Below are 23,018 nucleotides of genomic sequence, written 5' to 3'. Positions count from 1 at the left end.
TCGAACTCTTCTCCGAAGCCGAAGCAGAGCAAGCCAGGCAAGATGGAGTGGATCTTCTAGAAGAAGAGCGCGAGATGGCACTGGCTCGCTCAACAATTTATCAACAAGACCTGCGGCGGTTTCACGCGCGGCACGTCAAGAGTCGTACATTCCAAGCAGGCGACCTGGTGCTCCGAGTGGATCAGCACAGACCTCACAAGTTGGCTCCCGCCTGGGAAGGACCCTTCATCATCTCAAAGGTGCTGAACAATGGAGCATATCGACTCTACAACCTCGAGAGGGAAACGGACGAGCCGCGAGCATGGAACGGAGATCTCCTGAAGTGCTTCTACACGTGACCGCCGACGGAGGCAATGTAAAGAACAAGTATCATTGAAGTAATACAAAGCAGATTGATTTCTTGCAAATTCAAAATTCTTCCGCGTTAGCAGACTCCGGTCAAAAAAAATAAAAAATTCGCTTCGAGTGCGCACTAAAAGTTGCACTCGGAGACTTAGCTGCGATCCAGAATCGCCTAAGTACAAACTCTCTCCGAGTGTGCACTAAAGGTCGCACTCAGGGACTTAGCTGCGATCCAGGATCGCTTAAGTACAAACTCTCTCCGAGTGTGCACTAAAGGTCGCCCTCGGGGACTTAGCTGCGATCCAGAATCGCCTAAGTACAAACTTTCTCCGAGTGTGCACTAAACGTCACACTCGGGGACTTAGCTACGATCCAGAATCGCCTAAGTACCAACTCTCTCCGAGTGTGCACTAAAGGTCGCACTCGGGGACTTAGCTGCGATCCAGAATCGCCTAAGTACAAACTTTCTCCGAGTGTGCACTAAACGTCTCACTCGGGGACTTAGCTGCGATCCAGAATCGCCTAAGTACAAACTCTCTCCGAGTGTGCACTAAAGGTCGCACTCGGGGACTTAGCTGCGATCTAGAATCGCCTAAGTACAAACTTTCTCCGAGTGTGCACTAAACGTCACACTCGGGGACTTAGCTGCGATCCAGAATCGCCTAAGTACAAACTTTCTCCGAGTGTGCACTAAACGTCACACTCGGGGACTTAGCTGCGATCCAGAATCGCCTAAGTACAAACTCTCTCCGAGTGTGCACTAAAGGTCGCACTCGGAGACTTAGCTGCGATCCAGAATCGCCTAAGTACAAACTTTCTCCGAGTGTGCACTAAACATCACACTCGGGGACTTAGCTGCGATCCAGAATCGCCTAAGTACAAACTCTCTCCGAGTGTGCACTAAAGGTCGCACTCGGGGACTTAGCTGCGATCCAGAATCGCCTAAGTACAAACTTTCTCCGAGTGTGCACTAAACATCACACTCGGGGACTTAGTTGCGATCCAGAATCGGCTAAGTACGAACTCTCTCCGAGTGTGCACTAAAGGTCGCACTCGGGGACTTAGCTGCGATCCGGAATCGCCTAAGTACAAACTTTCTCCGAGTGTGCACTAAACGTCACACTCGGGGACTTGGCTGCGATCCAGAATCGCCTAAATACAAACTCTCTTCGAATGCGCACTAAAAAACGCACTCGGGGACTTAGCTGCGATCCAGAATCGCCTAAGTACAAACTTTCTCCGAGTGTGCACTGAAGGTCGCACTCGGGGACTTAGCTGCGATCCAGAATCGCCGTAGTACAAACTCTTTCCGAGTGTGCACTAAAGGTCGCACTCGGGGACTTAGCTGCGATCCAGAATCGCCTAAGTACAAACTTTCTCCGAGTGTGCACTAAACGTCACACTCGGGGACTTAGCTGCGATCCAGAATCGCCTAAGTACAAACTCTCTCCGAGTGTGCACTAAAGGTCGCACTCGGAGACTTAGCTGCGATCCAGAATCGCCTAAGTACAAACTTTATCCGAGTGTGCACTAAACATCACACTCGGGGACTTAGCTACGATCCAGAATCGCCTAAGTACAAACTCTCTCCGAGTGTGCACTAAAGGTCGCACTCGGGGACTTAGCTGCGATCCAGAATCGCCTAATTACAAACTTTCTCCGAGTGTGCACTAAACATCACACTCGGGGACTTAGTTGCGATCCAGAATCGGCTAAGTACGAACTCTCTCCGAGTGTGCACTAAAGGTCGCACTCGGGGACTTAGCTGCGATCCAGAATCGCCTAAGTACAAACTTTCTCCGAGTGTGCACTAAACGTCACACTCGGGGACTTGGCTGCGATCCAGAATCACCTAAATACAAACTCTCTCCGAATGCGCACTAAAAAACGCACTCGGGGACTTAGCTGCGATCCAGAATCGCCTAAGTACAAACTTTCTCCGAGTGTGCACTGAAGGTCGCACTCGGGGACTTAGCTGCGATCCAGAATCGCCGTAGTACAAACTCTTTCCGAGTGTGCACTAAAGGTCGCACTCGGGGACTTAGCTGCGATCCAGAATCGCCTAAGTACAAACTCTCTCCGAGTGTGCACTAAAGGTCGCACTCAGGGACTTAGCTGCGATCCAGAATCGCCTAAGTAAAAAGCTTCTTTCGAGTGTATCCTAGAGATCCACTCGGAGGCTTAGCAGACCCTCATTGAGGCTCATGTGGATGTGAAGACAACTGACAACTACATGAGTAGCAAATCGCTTCGAGTGCGACCTTACAGTCGCGCTCGGGGACTTAGCTGCGATCAAGAATCGCCTAAGTAAAAACCTTCCTTCGAGTGTATCCTAGAGATCCACTCGAAGGCTTAGAAGACCCTCATTGAGGCTCATGTGGATGTGAAGACAACTGACAACTACATGAGTAGCAACTCGCTCCGAGTGCGACCTTACAGTCGCGCTCGGGGACTTAGCTGCGATCCAGAATCGCCTAAGTAAAAAGCTTCCTTCGAGTGTATCCTAGAGATCCACTTGGAGGCTTAGCAGACCCTCATTGAGGTTCATGTGGGTGTGAAGACAACTGACGACTACATGCTCCGCATGTTTGCCATTGGCTTCACCAAGAAACACCAAACAAAAACCACGAGCCAAAATCGTGTCAAAATTTTTTTTTGGCGAAAGAAGAGCAAAATATTCGATTCGAATTGAAAGTTGGTTCAACGATAGTCGGCTCGGTGTAGATCAAGCTTATCCACACTGAACCACGAATGTGACGGCCAACAACAGTGGCCAAAGTTTGATACACATACCACTCGGCATACCGAGGTAAAGTTTTTTCAAGCGTCACCAGGACTGGCACCGGGACTGGCAGGCTCCACAAAAGTGTCAAGGTCGATCCCGTCTGCGATGCGAGTGGCTGTTTCAAGGAAAGTCTCCATGAAATCTTCGAATCGAAGCTTCTTGGTGTTGGCGACTTGCAACTCCTTCAGCTTTTCTTCGCGAGCTTCCTTGCAGTGCACTCGGACAAGCGATAGCGCCACGTCCGCACCACAACGAGCGGCAGACTTCTTCCACGCCTGCACTCTGTTCGGGATGCCCTCCAGCCGAGTCATCAACCCTTCTATCTCCCGGTGGGAATCGTCTTCGGGCCACAGCTCCTTGTCGATCCGGCCGATGACTTCTCTCAGGTGGCTGATGAAAGGTCCCACTCTGCCAAGGCGAATATGCGCTCGGAGCATGTCCCGATTGGCTTCATCGCCGAGTGGAACGTTCGGAATAACCGACCGCTCAATGTCAGCTGCTTCAGCCTCGGCGTCCATACAAAAATCTGCAAAGCAAAGTCGAGCAGAAAGTAAGCGCGAAATGAACTACAAAGTCAGGAAGCACTCGGAAAAAGGCTTACCACCGAGGAGCGCAATCATCTTCCTTGCACAGTCGCTGACGTACTTCTCCTGCGATATGCACCGACTGTTCATCAACTTCATCTGACCCATCAGTTCAGTTCTTTGCTTGCCCATTTTCTCAATTTCGGCCACCAATGCCTTGTTCGCCTCCCAGGACTCCTCCAAAGACTTCTCTCGGTCAGCAAGAGCCCCCTTCACACCAGCTAAGTCATTCACAGCCGCCTCCAATTCCACAGCAAGCTGAATCTTTTCAGCCTTCAGAGCATTGTACGCTGATCTCATTTCGCAAGTCTTCTGCAAATCAGCGCGAAGAGAAGATTAGACACATTCAACAAGGAAAACAATAAAAGCTCAAAGTTCTTCAGACCCCTGACGACGCAAGCAGTCGACACCGGTCTTGGGGACTACACCCAGTGGGTTCACTAAGAGTGACCCCACTGGGTTGAAGCTCGAACAGGTCCGCCCTATTGAGCTACATGACAAAAAAACAAGCCTATGAGGCTACTATTACCCGACCTGAGTAAAACTACTCTCGGGGACTACTTCCAGTGGGTGCACTCGGAGTGCCCCCACTAGTACCATTCGGGCAGATCAGTTCTGATCCGATCAAGTCACGGAAAATGTATATAAAGACAACTGCCGATGCAAGCACTCGACAGAAGTCTCGGGGACTACACCCACTGGGTTCACTCGGAGTGAACCCACTACAATATAATCCTACTGTATCCGAGTATATCACTTAACCCCCAGTGGGTTACAAGAGGAAAGTAAACACTTACTAGCGCACTTACTCGGATATCGTCCCGGATCTCCAAGCTTCTCTTGTACAAAGATGCGATGGAGTCGTACGCTCCCTTGGCATCACCCACCATCAACTCCACCTGCACCATGGCCTCCTTGGCGGCTCCCACTTGGTCTTCCGGGAGGTGTCGGGCGTCGTACTGGACGGTCGACGGACCCGGCACGACAGGAGACTCCTTGGGCATCCCAAGTCCCACTCCAGTCGGTTCAGTCGCGAGGGGCACCGTCTCAGTCGACGACATCGTCTCGGTCAGCGGCGCGTCCATGGTGGGAGCAGCAGCAGATGGAACAGCCTCAAGGACAGGCGCCAAAGTTTGCCCTGACCCCTTCTGGTCCTCCTCCTCTAGATGAATCACCTCTGAAGGAAGCCCAACTGAACAACATGAGGTTACAGAAAAAGGGCAAGTTTAAAGACAGAACTCGCGAAACAATAATGCAAACTCTCGGAGTCGTCACAACGTACCTTGCTGGGATGTGGCAACGTTATCCGTATCCATGGGATCGTTGTCCTGGCGTGGCAGAGAGGTGGCGGAGGTAGCAGCTCTGTCGAGTAAAATCCACTCGACCGATAAGCATGAGTTCTATCAAATACTAAAAGAAGATAAGAGAACAAGACACTTACGCTGAGGCAACGGGAACAGCGATCCTCATCCGAGGCAGAGCTTTCCGAGGCTTGGACACCTTGGAAGGTTGGTCCGTGGGCTCGGCAACAGTGTCCCTGGTCCTCGTCACGCTCCGAGCACTCGGAGCCACGGGAGGAGCTGGCGAGGCACTCGGGGCCGCTGGAGGAGCCGACGGAGTCGCGGGTTTGTGACGACGCTTAGTTCGAGGTTCTGATGGTGGAGGTGGCGAGCTCTGCTCCCCAACCTCCCCCTCCTCCTCTTCAGCATCCTCCTCCGTCTCCCCACTGTCGGAGACGTACTCGACGCTGTCCACGCTGCCATCCTCTTCCTCAGCTGGATTCCCATTCGAGACGGGAGAATACCAGTTGGTCCACGCCTGCACAAAATACAGTCGACAACGTCAGGCGTCAGGCGGTGGTACAAGAAAAAGCGATAAATCTAAGAAGATTGAAAGCACTCGACAAGAGGTGCTCACCTCATTCGGAGGAGGATTGTCAGCGCGGAAGGGCTTCACTCGCCGGGCTCCTCTGGGATTATCGCAGGCGCCTGTGATGCTGCGGACCCACGCTGTCACAACCTCCCCGGTCACGCATTCTGGATGAGTCCGAGTGGAGTCCCCAGGCCCCGCGTAGTGCCACATGGCATGGTGTCGAGCTTGCAGAGGTTGGATGTGCCGACCCAGAAAAGTCTCCAGCAAATCCGTGCCGGTGACTCCCTTGCGGACGACATCTATCAGCGCTTTGACCAGAAGTTGGATCTGGATCTTTTCCACCTTCGAGAGCGCAAGCTGCCTGGGAGGAGCCGGTCGGTCTAGGCTGAAAGGTGGCAGCCCAGTTGCAGCATTCGGACAAGCGACGTCCTGGCAATAGAACCAAGTCGACTCCCAGTTCCTAACTGACTCGAACAACTGAAGAGGGGGGGTATCTACTTTTGTTTTTCTTCTGGAGGCCTAAGCCCCCGCAGAGCTGGAGGATATGGGTTTTGTCATCCGACTGGCTAAGCTTTTTGACGGTTTGGGACCTAGCGGAAAAGATGTACTTAAAGAGCCCCCAATGGGGAGGACATCCGATAAAGCACTCGCAGAGCACAACGAATGCAGCAAGATGGGCTATCGCGTTTGGAGGAAAATGATGGAGCTGCGCCCCGAAGTGGTTCATAATACCTCTGAAGAAGGGGTGAGGAGGCAGAGACAAGCCCGTGTACACGTGACTGAGCAGCAAGACGCGCTCTCCCTCGTGCGGCGCCGGCTCCGTCTCGCCCTCCGCCGGCAGCCTCCACGACTTGTTGGCAATCATGCCTTGCTCCACCAGCTCCAGCAGGTCGTCCGCCGTCACCGTGGAGGGGAGGAAATCCCCCTGGATCCAACCCGCCGACAGTGCCCGCTGTCGCCGCTGAGCAGGGGCCGCCTTCTTCTTCTTCTTCTTCTTCTGTGACTCGAGCTTGCTCGTCTGCCCCTTCGTCATGGTGGAGGCAGCAGATCCGCAGGGGAGAGAGGAAGGAGGAGGCTTGGAGCGTGCAGGGAGCTACAGGAGGAGCGAGGCGAGTGCGAGTAATCAGGGGAGCGCAACGAGAAACCCCCGCTCGAGAGGTTTAAATAAGCTTCCGACTGGGTCACTAACAGGTGGCCCCGAAATCTTATCCCCCGACCAGCTGGTGCGATATTAGTGGAGAAGATAAAGGTGCGGTAATCGAGGCGGCAGAAACTACTCGATGACGATGTCGTCATCCCCGCTGAACGCGAGGCAACCGAAATTTGAGGATCCGAGAAAATCCGCCGTTGTCAGTTGACCGGTCACATCGAAAGATTCCGCGGAAGCACTCGGTCCCTGACGGTTCGTTTCACGGATATATTCACTCGGATCACTGGTCGAGAGGATAAAATGGATCGAGGCAAACAACGCCAAAGTCACATCCATAGCAGCCGGATCCGTACTCCAGGCATCACTTTGTCGTTCCAACCCCGATCCATTCGGGGACTAATGATGGGGTTATAGTCCCAGGGTAGGGTCATAGGCCTGCCCTATAGGTCCTACCCAAGGACTGCCCTTCATAAGGGACAAGGCCCTTAGACAGTTCCGACTGAACTAAGGACTTCCCATCATCCAGTCGGTGACGATTCCCCCATCATCCAGTCGGTGACGAGCATTCGGAGCGTATGAAACGTACCGACTAGATTCCACTCTGTATATTCTAACCTCCCTGGAGGGCAATGGTCATACATTTTCATACACCATTACTAGCATTTAAGGCATACGTTACATGTAACGTAGGCATTTATTCGCCACTACTCCACCCCTGTCCACCGGACTGTTGTGAAGGGCAGCGCACTCTATATAAGCCGCCCTTCCCCACTGGTGCAGGGGTTGGCATTTACTGTAACCACATATTCCACTCGACACTAAGCTCCCAAGAGCACTGAGACGTAGGGCTTTTACCTCCACCGTAGAGGGGCCTGAACTCATACATCCTCGCCGTAGCTACGACTCTGCCCATCCTTTCGTACCCTACACATCTACTGTCAGACTTATACCCATGACAAATTATGTCCTTGATGCTGCGCTAGGAGATGAACCACCCGCTATGTCTGACTAAGATGTTTTGAACACTTGGCAATCATGTAAGGAGGACTACTGAGTAGTTCAGTATGCAGTCTTGTATGGCTTAGAATCGGGACTTCAACGATGCTTTGAACGTCATGGAGCATATGAAATGTTCCAGGAGTTGAAGTTTATCTTTCAGTAGAACGCCCGGATTGAGTGGTATGAGACCTTTGATAAATTCTATGCTTGCAAGATGGAAGAGAATTTGTCTCTCAGTGAACATGTGTTCAAAATGTCTGGGTACTCAAACCGTCTAGCTGAACTCGGGATTGAACTCCCGCAAGAGGCTATCACTGACAATTTTCTTCAATCACAGACAGCTAGCTATAAGAGCTTTGTGTTGAACTATAACATGCAAGGGATGAACAAGTCACCTGGCGAGTTATTTGCGATGCTGAAAGTCACAGAGTCAGAACTCCGGAAAGAACATCAAGTGTTGATGGTTAATAAGACCACTGGTTTCAAGAGAAACGACAAAGGCAAGAAGGGTAGCTCCAAGAAGGGCGGCAAAACAGTTGCTACTCCGACGAAGAAACCCAAGGCTGGATCTAAGCCGGAAAATGAGTACTATTATTGTTGGAAATATTCCCTAGAGGCAATGATAAATAATTATTGTTATATTTCCTGTTTAAAGATAATCGTTTATTATTCATGCTATAATTGTATTGAATGAAAACATAGATACATGTGTGGATTCATAGACAAAACAATGTCCCTAGCAAGCCTCTAGTTGGCTAGCCAGTTGATCAATGATAGTCAAGGTTTTCTGACTATGTGCAAGTGTTGTCACTTGATAACTGGATCACATCATTAGGAGAATAATGTGATGTACTAGACCCAAACTATGAACGTAGCATATTGATCGTGTCATTTTATTGCTATTGTTTTCTGCTTGTCAAGTATTTGTTCCTATGACCATGAGATCATATAACTCACTGGCATCGGAGGAATACCTTTTGTGCATCAAACTTCACAACGTAACTGGGTGACTATAAAGGTGCTCTACAGGTATCTCCGAAGGTGTCCATTGAGTTAGTATGGATCAAGACTGGGATTTGTCACTCTGTGTGACTGAGAGGTATCTCGGGGCCCACTCGGTAATACAACATCACACACAAGCCTTGCAAGCAATGTGACTAAGTGTAAGTCACGGGATCTTGTATTACGGAATGAGTAAAGGGACTTGCCGGTAACGAGATTGAAATAGGTATGCGGATACCGACGATCGAATCTCGGGGAAATAACATACCGAAGGACAAAGGGAATGACATATGGGATTATATGAATCCTTGACACTGAGTTTCAACCGATAAGATCTTCGGAGAATATGTAGGATCCACTATGGGCATCCAGGTCCCGCTATTGGATATTGACCAAGGAGTCCCTCGGGGCATGTCTACATAGTTCTCGAACCCGCAGGGTCTGCACATTTAAGGTTTGGTGATGTTTTAGTATAGTTGAGTTATATGTGTGGTTACCGAATGTTTTTCGGAGCCCCGTATGAGATCACGGATGTCACGAGGGTTTCCGGAATGGTCGGTAAACGGAGATTGATATATAGGATGACTTCATTTGGTTACCGAAAGGTTTTCAGGCATTATCGGGAATGTACCGGGAGTGACGAATGGGTTCCAGAAGTTCCCCGGGAGGGGGGCAACCCACCCGGGGGAAGCCCAATGGCCCTAGGGGTGGCGCACCAGCCCTTAGTGGTCTGGTGGGACAACCCAAGAGGGCCTTGGCACCAAGGAAAGAAAACCAAAGGAAAAGAAAAAAAAGGAGGTGGGAAGGAAGAGAAGGACTCCACTTTCCAATCCTAATTGGAGTAGGATTGGAGTAGGACTCCTCCTCTCCCTTGTTCGGCGCACCCTTGAGGGATTAGCCCTCAAGGCAAGACTCCTCCCCCTACCTCCTATATATAGTGGTGATTTAGGGCTGATTTGAGACAACTTTTGCCACATGCAACTCAGATCTAGACACCATTGTTTTACCTCTAGATCATATTTTTGCTGAGCTCGGGCGGAGCCCTACAGTAGTAGATCCTCACCACCACCAGAGCATCGTCACGCTGCCGGAGAACTCATCTACTTCTCCGTCTTGCTTGCTGGATCAAGAAGGCCGAGATCATCGTCGAGCTGTACGTGTGCTGAACGCGGAGGTGCCGTAGTTCGGCACTAGATCGGAACGGACGTGGTACGGATCGCGGGATGGTTCATGGGACGGTCCGTGGGGATGATCGAGGGACGTGAAGACGTTCCACTACCACAACCGCATTTCTTAACGCTTCCTGCTGTGCGATCTACAAGGGTACGTAGATCCAAATCTCCTCTCGTAGATGGACATCACCATGATAGGTCTTCGTGTGCGTAGGGAAATTGTTGTTTCCCATGCGACGTTTCCCAACAGTGGCATCATGAGCTAGGTTCATGCGTAGATGTTATCTCGAGTAGAACACAAAGGGTTTCGTGGACGGTGATGTTCGATTTGCCGCCCTCCTTAGTCTTTTCTCGATTCGACGATATTGTTGGATTGAAGCGGCCCGGACCGACATTATTCGTACGCTTACGAAAGACGGGTTTCATCGATTGACATGCAACCTCATTGCATAAAGATGACAGGCGGGTGTCGGTTTCTTCAACTTTAGTTGAATTGGTTTTGACGGAGGCGGTCCTTGGAGAGGTTAAATAGCAATTTTCACATCTCCGATGTGGTTTTTGCATAAGTAAGATGCGATCGTACTAGATACCCATAGCAGCCACGTAAAACATGCAACAACAAATTAGAGGACGTCTAACTTGTTTTTGCAGGATATGCTTGTGATATGATATGGCCAATGACATGATGTGATATATTGGATGTATGAGATGATCATGTTGTAATAGTTAATATCGACTTGCACGTCGATGGTACGGCAACCGGCAGGAGCCATAGGGTTGTCTTTAAACTAACGTTTGTGTTTGCAGATGCGTTTACAATATTGCTAGGACGTAGCTTTAGTAGTAATAGAATAAGTAGCACAACAACCCCGATGGCGACACGTTGATGGAGATCATGGTGTGGTGCCGGTGACAAGAAGATCGTGTCGGTGCTTTGGTGATGGAGATCAAGAAGCACAAGATGATGGACATATCATGTCACTTATGAATTGCATGTGATGTTAATCATTTTATGCACCTTATTTTGCTTAGAATGACGGTAGCATTATAAGGTGATCTCTCACTAAAATTTCAAGATGAAATTGTGTTCTCCCCGACTATGCACCGTTGCTACAGTTCGTCGTTTCGAGACACCATGTGATGATCGGGTGTGATAGACTCAACGTTCACATACAACGGGTGCAAAGCAGTTGCACACGCGGAACACTCGGGTTAATCTTGACGAGCCTAGCATGTGCATACATGGCCTCGGAACACATGAGACCGAAAGGTCGAGCATGAATCGTGTAGTTGATATGATTAGCATAGAGATGCTTACCGCTGAAACTATTCTCAACTCGCGTGATGATCGGACTTGAGTTAGTGAATTTGGATCATGTACCACTCAAATGACTAGAGATATGTACTTTTTGAGTGGGAGTTTAGCAAGTAATTTGATTAATTAAACTCTAATTATCTTGAACATAGTCTAAGTCCACTTTGAAAATATTTGTGTTTTAGATCAATGGCTCACGCGACAGTCACCCTAAATTTTAATACGTTCCTAGAGAAAGCTAAGTTGAAAGATGATGGAAGCAACTTTGTAGACTAGGCTCGTAATCTTAAGTTGCTCCTGCAAGCTGGGAAGAAGGATTATGCCCTTAATGGTGCGCTGAGAGATGAACCACCCGCCGTGGCTGACCAAGATGGTAAGAACGCTTGGTTAGCACGCAAGGAGGACTACTCACTAGTTCAATGTGCAGTCTTGTATGGCTTAGAGCCGAGACTTCAACATCGCTCTGAGCTTCATGGAGTATTTAAGATGTTCCAGGAGTTGAAGTTTTTCTTTCATAAGAACACCCGAGTCGAGAGGCATGAGACCTCCGATAAATTCTATGCTTGCAAGATGGAGGAGAATTCGTCTGTCAGTGAACATCTGCTCAAAATGTCTGGGTACTGAAACCGTCTAGCTGAGTTGGGGATTGAACTCCCGCAAGAGGCTATCACTGACAGAATTCTTCAGTCACTGCCACCAAGCTACAAGAGCTTCGTGTTGAACTATAACATGCAAGGGATGAACAAGTCACCCGATGAGTTATTCGCGATGCTGAAAGTCGCAGAGTCAGAACTCCGTAAAGAGCATCAACTGTTGATGGTGAATAAGACCACTAGTTTCAAGAGAAGCGGCAAAGGAAATAAGGGTAATTCAAAGAAGAGCGGCAAGCCTGTTGCAAATCCGACGAAGAAACCCAAAGCTGGACCTAAGCTTGAAACAAAGTGTTATTATTGCAAGGGTATGGCTCACTGGAAGCACAACTGCCCCGAGTATCTGGCTGATAAGAAGACGGCCAAGGAAAAATCCGGTATATTCGATATACATGTTATTCATGTGTACTTAACCAACCCTCGTAGTAGTTCCTGGGTATTCGATACCGGTTCTGTTGCTCATATTTGCAACTCGAAACAGGAACTGCGGAATAAGCGAAGGCTGGCGAAGGATGAAGTGACGATGCGCGTGGGAAATGGTTCCAAGGTTGATGCAATCGCCGTCGGCACAGTTTCACTTCAGTTACCATCAGGATTAGTTATGAACTTAAATAATTGTTATTTAGTGCCTGCGTTAAGCATGACCATTATATCTCGATCTTGTTTATTGCGAGACGGTTACTCGTTTAAGTCAGAGAATAATGGTTGTTCTATTTCAATGAGTAATATCTTTTATGGTCATGCACCCAATGTGAGAGGATTGTTCATATTGAATCTTGATAACGATAATACACATATACATAACATTGAGACCAAAAGAGTTAGAGTTAACAATGATAGCGCCATGTTTTTATGGCACTGCCGCTTAGGTCATATTGGTGTAAAGCGCATGAAGAAACTCCATACCGATGGACTTTTGGAGTCACTTGACTTTCATTCACTTGACACGTGTGAACCATGCCTCATGGGCAAGATGACTAAGACTCCGTTCTCCGGAACAATGGAGCGTGCAAGTGACTTGTTGGAAATCATACATACCGATGTATGCAGTCCGATGAGTGTGGAGGTGCGCGACGGATATCGTTATTTTCTCACCTTCACTAACGATTTGAGTAGATATGGTTATGTCTACTTGATGAAGCACAAGTCTGAAACGTTTGAGAAGTTCAAGCAATTTCAGAGTGAAGTTGAAAATCATCGTAACAAGAAGATCAAGTTCCTACGGTCTGATCGTGGGGGTGAATATCTGAGTTTCGAGTTTGGTGCTCACTTAAGAAAATGTGGAATTGTTTCACAGTTGACACCTCCTGGAACACCACAGCGTAATGGTGTGTCCGAACGTCGTAATCGTACCTTATTAGAGATGGTGCAATCTATGATGTCTTTTACCGATTTGCCATTATCGTTTTGGGGTTATGCATTAGAGACAGCTGCATTCACTTTAAATAGGGCACCATCAAAATCCGTTGAGACGACACCATACAAACTGTGGTATGGCAAAAGACCAAAATTATCGTTTCTTAAAGTTTGGGGATGTGATGCTTATGTCAAAAAGCTTCAGCTTGAAAAGGTGGAACCCAAAGCGGAAAAGTGCGTCTTCATAGGTTACCCAAAAGAGACAGTTGGGTATACCTTCTATCTCAAATCCGAGGGCAAAGTGTTTGTTGCTAAAAACAGAGCTTTTCTTGAGAAGGAGTTTCTCTCGAACGAATTGAGTGGGAGGAAGATAGAACTTGATGAGGTTGTCCAACCTCTAATCCCTCTAGATGGTGGCGATGGGCAAGGGGAAACCCCTGTTGCTGCGGCGCCACTTGAGGAGCAAGTTCATGATGATGATCATGAAACTTCGGATCAAGTTCCTATCGGACCTCGCAGGTCGACAAGATCACATACTGCTCCTAATTGGTACGGTAATCCTGTCTTAACAATTATGTTGTTGTACAACAATGAACGTGCGAATTATGAAGAAGCAATGGTGGGCCTGGATTCCAACAAATGGATGGAGGCCATGAAGTCTGAGATAGGATCTATGTACGAGAACAAAGTACGAACTTTGGAAGTACTACCCGAAGGCCGCAAGGATGTTCAGAACAAATGGATCTATAAGAAGAAGACGAACGCAGACGGTAATGTGACCGTTTATAAAGCTCGACATGTGGCAAAGGGTTTTTCACAAGTTCAAGGAGTTGACTACGATGAGACTTTCTCACCAGTAGTGATGCTTAAGTCCGTCCGAATCATGTTAGCAATAGCTGCCTTTTACGATTATGAAATCTGGCAGATGGATGTCAAAACGGCGTTCCTTAACGAATTTCTTAAGGAAGAGTTGTATATGATGCAACCCAAAGGTTTTGTCGATCCAAAGAATGCTAACAAAGTATGCAGGCTCCAGCGATCCATTTATGGACTCGTGCAAGCATCTCGGAGTTGGAATAAGCGCTTTGATGAGGTGATCAAAGCATTTTGGGTTTATACAAGTAGTTGGAGAATCTTGTATTTACAAGAAAGTGAGTGGGAGCTCTCTGGCATTTCTAATATTATATGTGGACGCCATATTGCTGATTGGAAACAATGTGGAGCTTTTGGAGAGCATAAAGGATTACTTGAATAAAAGTTTCTCTATGAAGGACCTAGGAGAAGGTGCTTACATTCTAGGCATTAAGATCTATAGAGATAGATCGAAACGCCTGATAGGTCTTTCACAAAGCACATACCTTGATAAAGTTTTGACGAAGTTCAAAATGGATCAGTCCAAGAAAGGGCTCTTGCCAGTGTTACAAGGTATAAAATTGAGTAAGACTCAGTGCCCAGCAAGTGCGAAAGATAGAGAACAAATGAGTTCCGTCCCCTATGCTTCAGCCATAGGTTCTATCATGTATGCAATGGTGTGCACTAGACCAGACGTCAGCTTGGCACTAAGTATGGCAGGCAGGTTTTAGAGTAATCTAGGAGTGGATCACTAGACGACGGTCAAGAATATTCGGAAGTACCTGAAAAGGACTAAGGAAATGTTTCTCGTGTATGGAGGTGACAAGGAGATCGTTGTAAAAGGTTACGTCGACGCAAGTTTTGACACCGATCCAGATGACCCTAAGTCACAAACCGGATACGTATTTATTCTTAATGGGGGTGCGGTAAGCTGGTGCAGTTCCAAGCAGAGCATCGTAGCAGATTCTAAATGTGAAGCAGAGTACATGGCTGCCTCAGAGGCAGCAAAAGAGGGTGTCTGGATGAAGCAGTTCATGACAGATCTTGGAGTTGTGCCGAGCGCACTAGATCCATTAACTCTGTTATGTGACAACACTCGTGCCATTGCCTTAGCAAAGGAACCAAGGTTTCACAACAAGACCAGACACATCAAACGACGCTTCAACCTCATCCGCGACTACGTCGAAGGAGAGGACGTGAATATTTGCAAATAGCACACGGATCTGAATGTAGCAGACCCGCTAACTAAACCTTTTCCACGGGCAAAACATGATCAACACCAGAACTGTATGGGTGTTCGATTTATTACAATGTAAATCGCATGGCGATGTGACGACTAGATTATTAATTCTAGTACAAGTGGGAGACTGTTGGAAATATGCCCTAGAGGCAATGATAAATAGTTATTATTATATTTCCTGTTTAAAGATAATCGTTTATTATCCATGCTATAACTGTATTGAATGAAAACATAGATACATGTGAGGATACATAGACAAAAAAATGTCCCTAGCAAGCCTCTAGTTGGCTAGCCAGTTGATCAATGACAGTCAAGGTTTTCTGACTATGTGCAAGTGTTGTCACTTGATAACTGGATCACATCATTAGGAGAATCATGTGATGGACAAGACCCAAACTATGAACATAGCATATTGATCGTGTCGTTTTATTGCTATTGTTTTCTGCGTGTCCAGTATTTGTTCCTATGACCATGAGATCATATAACTCACTGGCACCGGAGGAATACCTTGTGTGCATCAAACGTCACAACGTAACTGGGTGACTATAAAGCTGCTCTACAGGTATCTCCAAAGGTGTCCGTTGGGTTAGTATGGATCAAGACTGGGATTTGTTACTCCGTGTGACGGAGAGGTATCTCGGGGCCCACTCGGTAATACAACATCACACACAAGCCTTGCAAGCAATGTGACTAAGTGTAAGTCACGGGATCTTGTATTACGGAATGAGTAAAGAGACTTGCCGGTAACGAGATTAAAATAGGTATGCGGATACCGACGATCGAATCTCGGGCAAGTAACATACCGAAGAACAAAGGGAATGACATACGGGATTATATGAATCCTTGACACTGAGGTTCAACCGATAAGATCTTTGGAGAATATGTAGGATCCAATATGGGCATCCAGGTCCCGCTATTGGATATTGACCGAGGAGTGCCTCGGGGCATGTCTACATAGTTCTCGAACCCGCAGGGTGTGCACACTTAAGGTTCGATGATGTTTTAGTATAGTTGAGTTATATGTGTGGTTACCGAATGTTGTTCGAAGTCTCGGATGAGACGCCACGAGGGTTTCCGGAATGGTCAGGAAACGAAGATTGATATATAGGATGACTTCATTTGGTTATCGGAAGGTTTTCTGGCATTACCGGGAATGTACTGGGAGTGACGAATGGGTTCCGGAAGTTCACCGGGAGGGTGGCAACCCACCCGGGGGAAGCCCAATGGTCCTAGGGGTGGCGCACCAGCCCTTAGTGGGCTGGTGGGACATTCCAAGAGGGCCTTGGCGCCAAGGAAAGAAAACCAAAGAAAAAGAAAAAAAGGAGGTGGGAAGGAAGAGAAGGACTCCACTTTCCAATCCTAATTGGAGTAGGATTGGAGTAGGACTCCTGCTCTCCCTTGGCCGGCGCACCCTTGAGGGCTTGGCCCTCAAGGCAAGCCTCGTCCCCCTCCCTCCTATATATAGTGGTGATTTAGGGCTGATTTGAGACAACTTTTGCCACATGCAACTCAGATCTAGACATCATAGTTTTACCTCTAGATCCTATTTGTGCGGAGCTCGGGCGGAGCCGTGCAGTAGTAGATCCTCACCACCATCGGCGCACCGTCATGCTTCCAGAGAAATCATCTACTTCTCCGTCTTGCTTGCTGGATCAAGAAGGCCGAGATCATCGTCGAGCTGTACGTGTGCTGAACATGGAGGTGTCGTAGTTCGGCACTAGATCAGAACGGATCGTGGGACGGATCACGGGACGGTTCATGGGACGGTTCGTGGGGCTGATCGAGGGACGTGAATCATCAACCGTGTTTTATAATGGTTCCTGATCTGCGATCTACAAGGGTACGTAGATCCAAATATCCTCTCGTAGATGGACATCACCATGATAGGTCCTCGTGTGCGTAGGAAATTTTTTGTTTCCCATGCGACGTTTCCCAACAATTATTGCAAGGGGATGGGTCACTGGAAGCGCAACTGCCCCAAGTATTTGGCTGATAAGAAGGTGGCCAACGCCAAACCAGGTATATGTGATATACATGTTATTGATGTGTACCTAACCAACTCTCGTAGTAGTGCCTGGGTATTTGATACCGGTTCTGTTGCTCATATTTGCAACTCGAAGCAGGAACTGCGGAATAAACGAAGGCTGGCGAAGGATGAAGTGACGATGCGCATGGGAAATGGTTCCAAGGTTGATGCAATTGCCGTCGACACAGTCTCACTTCAGTTACCATCAGGATTAGTTATGAACTCAAATAATTGTTATTTAGTGCCTGCGTTAAGCATGACCATTATATCTCGATCTTGTTTATTGCGAGATGGTTACTCATTTAAGTCAGAGAATAATGGTTGTTCTATTTTTATGAGTAATATCTTTTATGGTCATGCACCCAATGTGAGGGGTTCGTTCATATTGAATCTTGATTGTGATGACACACATATCCATAACACTGAGACCAAACGATGCAGAGTTAACAATGATATCGCCACCTTTTTGTGGCACTGCCGCTTAGATCATATTGGTGTAAAGCGCATGAAGAAACTCCATGCTGATGGGCTTTTGGATTCACTTGATTTCAAATCACTTGATACGTGCGAACCATGCCTCATGGGCAAGATGACTAAGACTCCGTTCTCCGGAACAATGGAGCGTGCAAGTGACTTGTTGGAGATCATACATACTGATGTGTGCGGTCCAATGAGTGTGGAGGCGCGCGGCGGATATCGTTATGTTCTCACCTTCGCTGATGATTTGAGTAGGTATGGATATATCTACTTGATGAAGCACAAGTGTGAAATGTTTGAAAAGTTCAAGCAATTTCAGAGTGAAGTTGAAAATCATTGTGACAAGAAGATCAAGTTCCAACGGTCTGATCGAGGGGGCGAATATCTGAGTTTCGAGTTTGGTGCTCACTTAAGACAATGTGGAATCGTTTGACAGTTGACACCGTGTGGAACACCACAGGGTAATGGTGTGTCCGAACGTCGTAATCGTACTTTGTTAGATATGGTGCGGTCTATGATGTCTCTTACCGATTTGCCATTATCGTTTTGGGGTTATGCATTAGAGACAGCTACATTCACTTTAAATCGGGCGCATCAAAATCCGTTGAGACGACACCATATGAGCTATGGCATGGCAAGAGACCAAAGTTGTCGTTTCTTAAAGTTTGGGGATGCGATGCTTATGTCAAAAGCTTCATCCTGAAAAGCTGGAACCCAAAGCGGAAAAGTTCGTCTTCATAGGTTACCCAAAAGAGACAGTTGGGTACACCTTCTATCTCAGATCCGAGGGCGAAGTGTTTGTTGCTAAGAACAGAACTTTTCTTCAAAAGGAGTTTCTCTCGAAAGAATTGGGTGGGAGGAAGATAGAACTTGATGAGGTTGTGGAACCTTTGCTCCCTCTAGATGGTGTTGCAGGGCAGAGGGAAATCTCTGTCGAGGCAGCACCAGTTGAGGAGGAAGCTAATGATGATGATCATGAAGTTTCAGAGCAAGTTACTATCAGACCTCGCAGGTCGACAAGATGACGTAGTGCTCCCGTGTGGTACGGGAATCCTGTCTTATCTATCATGTTGTTAGACAACAATGAGCCTGCGAATTATGAAGAAGCAATGGTGGGCCCAGATTCCAACAAATGTGTGGAGGCCATGAAGTCCGAGATAGAATCTATGTATGAAAACAAAGTATGGACTTTGGAAGTATTACCTGAAGGTCGCAAGGCTATTGAGAACAAATGGATCTTTAGGAAGAAGAGAGACGTGGGCGGTAATGTGACCGTTTATAAGGCACGACTTGTGGCAAAGGGTTTTTCACAAGTTCAAGGAGTTGACTACGATGAGACATTCTCACCGGTAGCGATGCTTAAGTCCGTCCGAATCATGTTAGCAATAGCTGGATTTTTTGATTATGAAATCTGGCAGATGGATGTCAAAATGGCGTTCCTTAATGGTTTTCTTAAGGAAGAGTTGAATATGATGCAACCCGAGGGTTTTGTCGATACAAAGTATGCAAGCTCCAGCGATCCATTTATGGACTGGTGCAAGCATCTCGGAGTTGGAATGAGCACTTTGATGAGGTGATCAAGGCATTTGGGTTTATACAAGTTGTTGGAGAATCTTGTATTTACAAGAAAGTGAGTGGGAGCTCTGTAGCGTTTCTAATATTATATGTGGATGACATATTGCTGATTGGAAACAATGTGGAGTTTTTAGAGAGCGTAAAGGATTACTTGAACAAATGTGTTTCAATGAAAGACCTAGGAGAAGCTGCTTACATATTAGGCATTAAGATCTATAGGGATAGATCGAGGCGCCTAATAGGACTTTCACAGAGCACATACCTTGATAAAGTTTTGAAGAAGTTCAAAATGGAGCAGTCCAAGAAGGGGTTCTTGTCAGTGTTACAAGGTATAAAGTTGAGTAAGACTCAGTGTCTAGTAACTGCGGGAGATAGAGAAAAGATGAGTACCGTCCCCTATGCTTCAGCCATAGGGTCTATCATGTATGCAACGTTTTGCAGAGGACCGGACGTGAGCCTGGCCATAAGTATGGCAGGCAGGTTTCAAAGTAATCCAGGAGTGGATCACTGGACGGCGGTCAAGAATATTCTGAAGTATCTGAAAAGGACTAAGGAAATGTTTCTCGTTTATGGAGGTGACGAAGAGCTCGTCGTAAAGGGTTACGTCGATCCAAGCTTTGACACTGATCCAGATGACTCTAACTCTCAAACCGGATATGTATTTATTCTTAATGGGGGTGTGGTAAGCTGGTGCAGTTCCAAGCAAAGCGTCATAGCAGATTCTACATGTGAAGCGGAGTACATGGCTGCCCCGGAGGCAGCTAAGGAGGGTGTCTGGATGAAGCAGTTCATGACGGATCTTGGAGTTGTGCCGAGCGCACTAAATCCAATAACTCTGTTATGTGACAACACAGGTGCCATTACTCTAGCAAAGGAACCAAGGTTTTACAAGAAGACCAGACACATCAAACGACGCTTCAACCTCATCCGCGACTATGTCGAAGGAGAGGACGTAAATATTTGCAAAATGCACACGGATCTGAATGTTGCAGATCCGCTGCCTAAACCTCTTCCACGAGCGAAGCATGATCAACACCAGAACTGTATGGGTGTTAGATTCATTCCAATGTAAATCGCATAGCAATGTGAGACTAGATTATTGACTCTAGTGCAAGTGGGAGACTGTTGGAAATATGCCCTAGAGGCAATGATAAAATAGTTATTATTATATTTCCTATGTCAAGATAATCGTTTATTATCCATGCTATAATTGTATTGAATGAAAGCATAGATACATGTGTGGTTATATAGACAAAACAATGTCCCTAGTAAGGCTCTAGTTGACTAGCCAGTTTATCAAGGATGGTTAAGGTTTTCTGACCATATGCAAGTGTTGTCACTTGATGACTGGATCACATCATTAGGAGAATGATGTGATGGACAAGACCCAAACTATAAACATAGCATGTGATCGTGTCATTTTGTTGCTATTGTTTTCCGCATGTCAAGTATTCATTCCTATGACCATGAGATCATGTAACTCACTCACACCGAAGGAATACCTTGTGTGTATCAAACGTTGCAGCGTTAATGTGTGACTATAAAGGTGATCTACATGTATCTCCGAAGGTGTCCGTTGAGTTAGCATGGATCAAGACTGGGATTTGTCACTCTGTGTGACGGAGAGGTATCTCGAGGCCCACTCGGTAATACAACATCTCATATAAGCCTTGCAAGCAATGTGGCTAATGTGTTAGTCATGGGATCTTGTATTACGGAATGGGCAAAGAGACTTGCCGGTAACGAGATTGAAATAGGTATAGGGATACCGACGATCAAATCTCGGGCAATTAACATACCGAAGGACAAAGGGAATGATATACGGGATTATATGAATCCTTGGCATAGAGGTTTAACCGATAAGATCTTCGTAGAATATGTAGGATCCAATATGGACATCCAGGTCCCGCTGTTGGATATGGACCGGGGAGTGTCACAGGTCATGTCTGCATAGTTCTCGAACCCGCAGGGTCTGCACACTTAAGGTTAGGTGACGTTTCGGTATAGTTGAGTTATAGGTGTTGTTGAGCGAAGGTTGTTCGGAGTCCCGGATCAGATCATGGATGTCATGAGGGTTTCCGGAATGGTCCGGAAACAAAGATTGATATATAGGATTGTTTCATTTGGTCTCTAGAAAGATTTCGGGCATTACCGGCAGTGTACCCGAAGTGACGAATGGGTTCCGGGTTTTCACCGGGAGGGGCCCACCCTCCCGGGAGTGAGCCTAATAGCCCAAGGGTGGCGCACCAGCCCTTAGTGGGCTGGTGAGGCCTGCACAAGTGGGCTATGTCGGCTAGGAAAAGGAAACCAAAGAAAAAAAAGAGGGAGGTGGGAAGGAAGATGGGGACTCCTCCTTCCCCAAACCGAACTGGAGTTGGAGTCCTCCTCCTCCTCTCATCCGACGCCCTTGGAGCTCTCTTGAGCCCTAAGGCTAGCCCCTCCCCTCCTCCTATATATACTAGAGGTTTTAAGATTTTTGAGACACAACTTTGCCACGTGCAACCTAAACCACTACTTCGTAGTTCTTCCTCTAGATCAGTTTTCTACGAAGCTCGGGCGGAGCCCTGCAGGAATAGATCATCACCATCACCAGCACGCCATCATGCTGCCGGAGAACTCATCTACTTCCCCGTCTCTCTTGGTGGATCAAGAAGGCGGAGAACGTCATCGAGCTGTACGTGTGTTGAACACGGAGGTGCCATCCGTTCGGCGCTAGATCGGAATGGATCGTGGGACGACGGTGATTTGAATCACGAAGCTGTACCACTACATCAACCTTGTTTCTTAATGCTTCCCGCTTAGCGATCTACAAGGGTATGTGGATACGATCTCCCTCTTGTAGATGAACATCACCATGATAAGTCTTCATGTGCGTAGGAAATTTTTTGTTTCCCATGCAACGTTCCCCAACATGCCTTGCTTAGGAAGAGGAGGATTATCAGGTTGAGAAGCCTGTAAAGACTGAATATTAGTAGAAGGCAGAACCTCCTCTTGGAGAATATTATTTAAACTAGTTGCAGCAATCTGAATTTGGTAGGGAAGAAAATTTTTCCTCTCAAAGTGGAAATCATTTCTAGCTTTGCAAATGCACCACATAAAATTGAAAATATTTTGCAAAGATGCATGAGGATGGCCCATAGAAGCAAAGTGAATTAGAAGGGAATGCGTTGAAGTGTATCCTTGCACACGACTCTCAGATCTAAGAAACCAAGGAGTAGAGAACCAGACTGCTCTAGCAAAATCACAAATAAAGAAAAGGTGAAACTCATCCTCTTGCTGAGCACATCTACAACAATTCTGCGAATGAGAATAGAAAAACGGTCTACTCTCATTCTAGTGGGCAAAGCTTTGCTAAGCATCCTCCAAGCAAAAGTTTTAACCTTGGGCAACAAATCTTTCCGCTTCCAAATAGTTTGAAGAAAACTTTCAGTTCCAAAGGAACATCCATAGGATCAGTTCTAGGATTAGTATGAATGTCTTGTAAGCAAAGTTTATAAGCAGACTTGGAAGAGAAAATACCAATGGGAGACAAAGGCCAACAAAGAATATCAGCATAATCATCATCAAAAATATCAATGTTGACATTCTGAGTAGCCAAAGGTTGCTTGAAAATAGAGAAAC

The sequence above is a fragment of the Hordeum vulgare genome, chromosome 6H (genome assembly GCF_904849725.1).
Source record: "Hordeum vulgare subsp. vulgare chromosome 6H, MorexV3_pseudomolecules_assembly, whole genome shotgun sequence".
NCBI classification, from domain to species: domain Eukaryota; kingdom Viridiplantae; phylum Streptophyta; class Magnoliopsida; order Poales; family Poaceae; genus Hordeum; species Hordeum vulgare.
Note: the sequence above shows the minus strand (reverse complement) of the source record.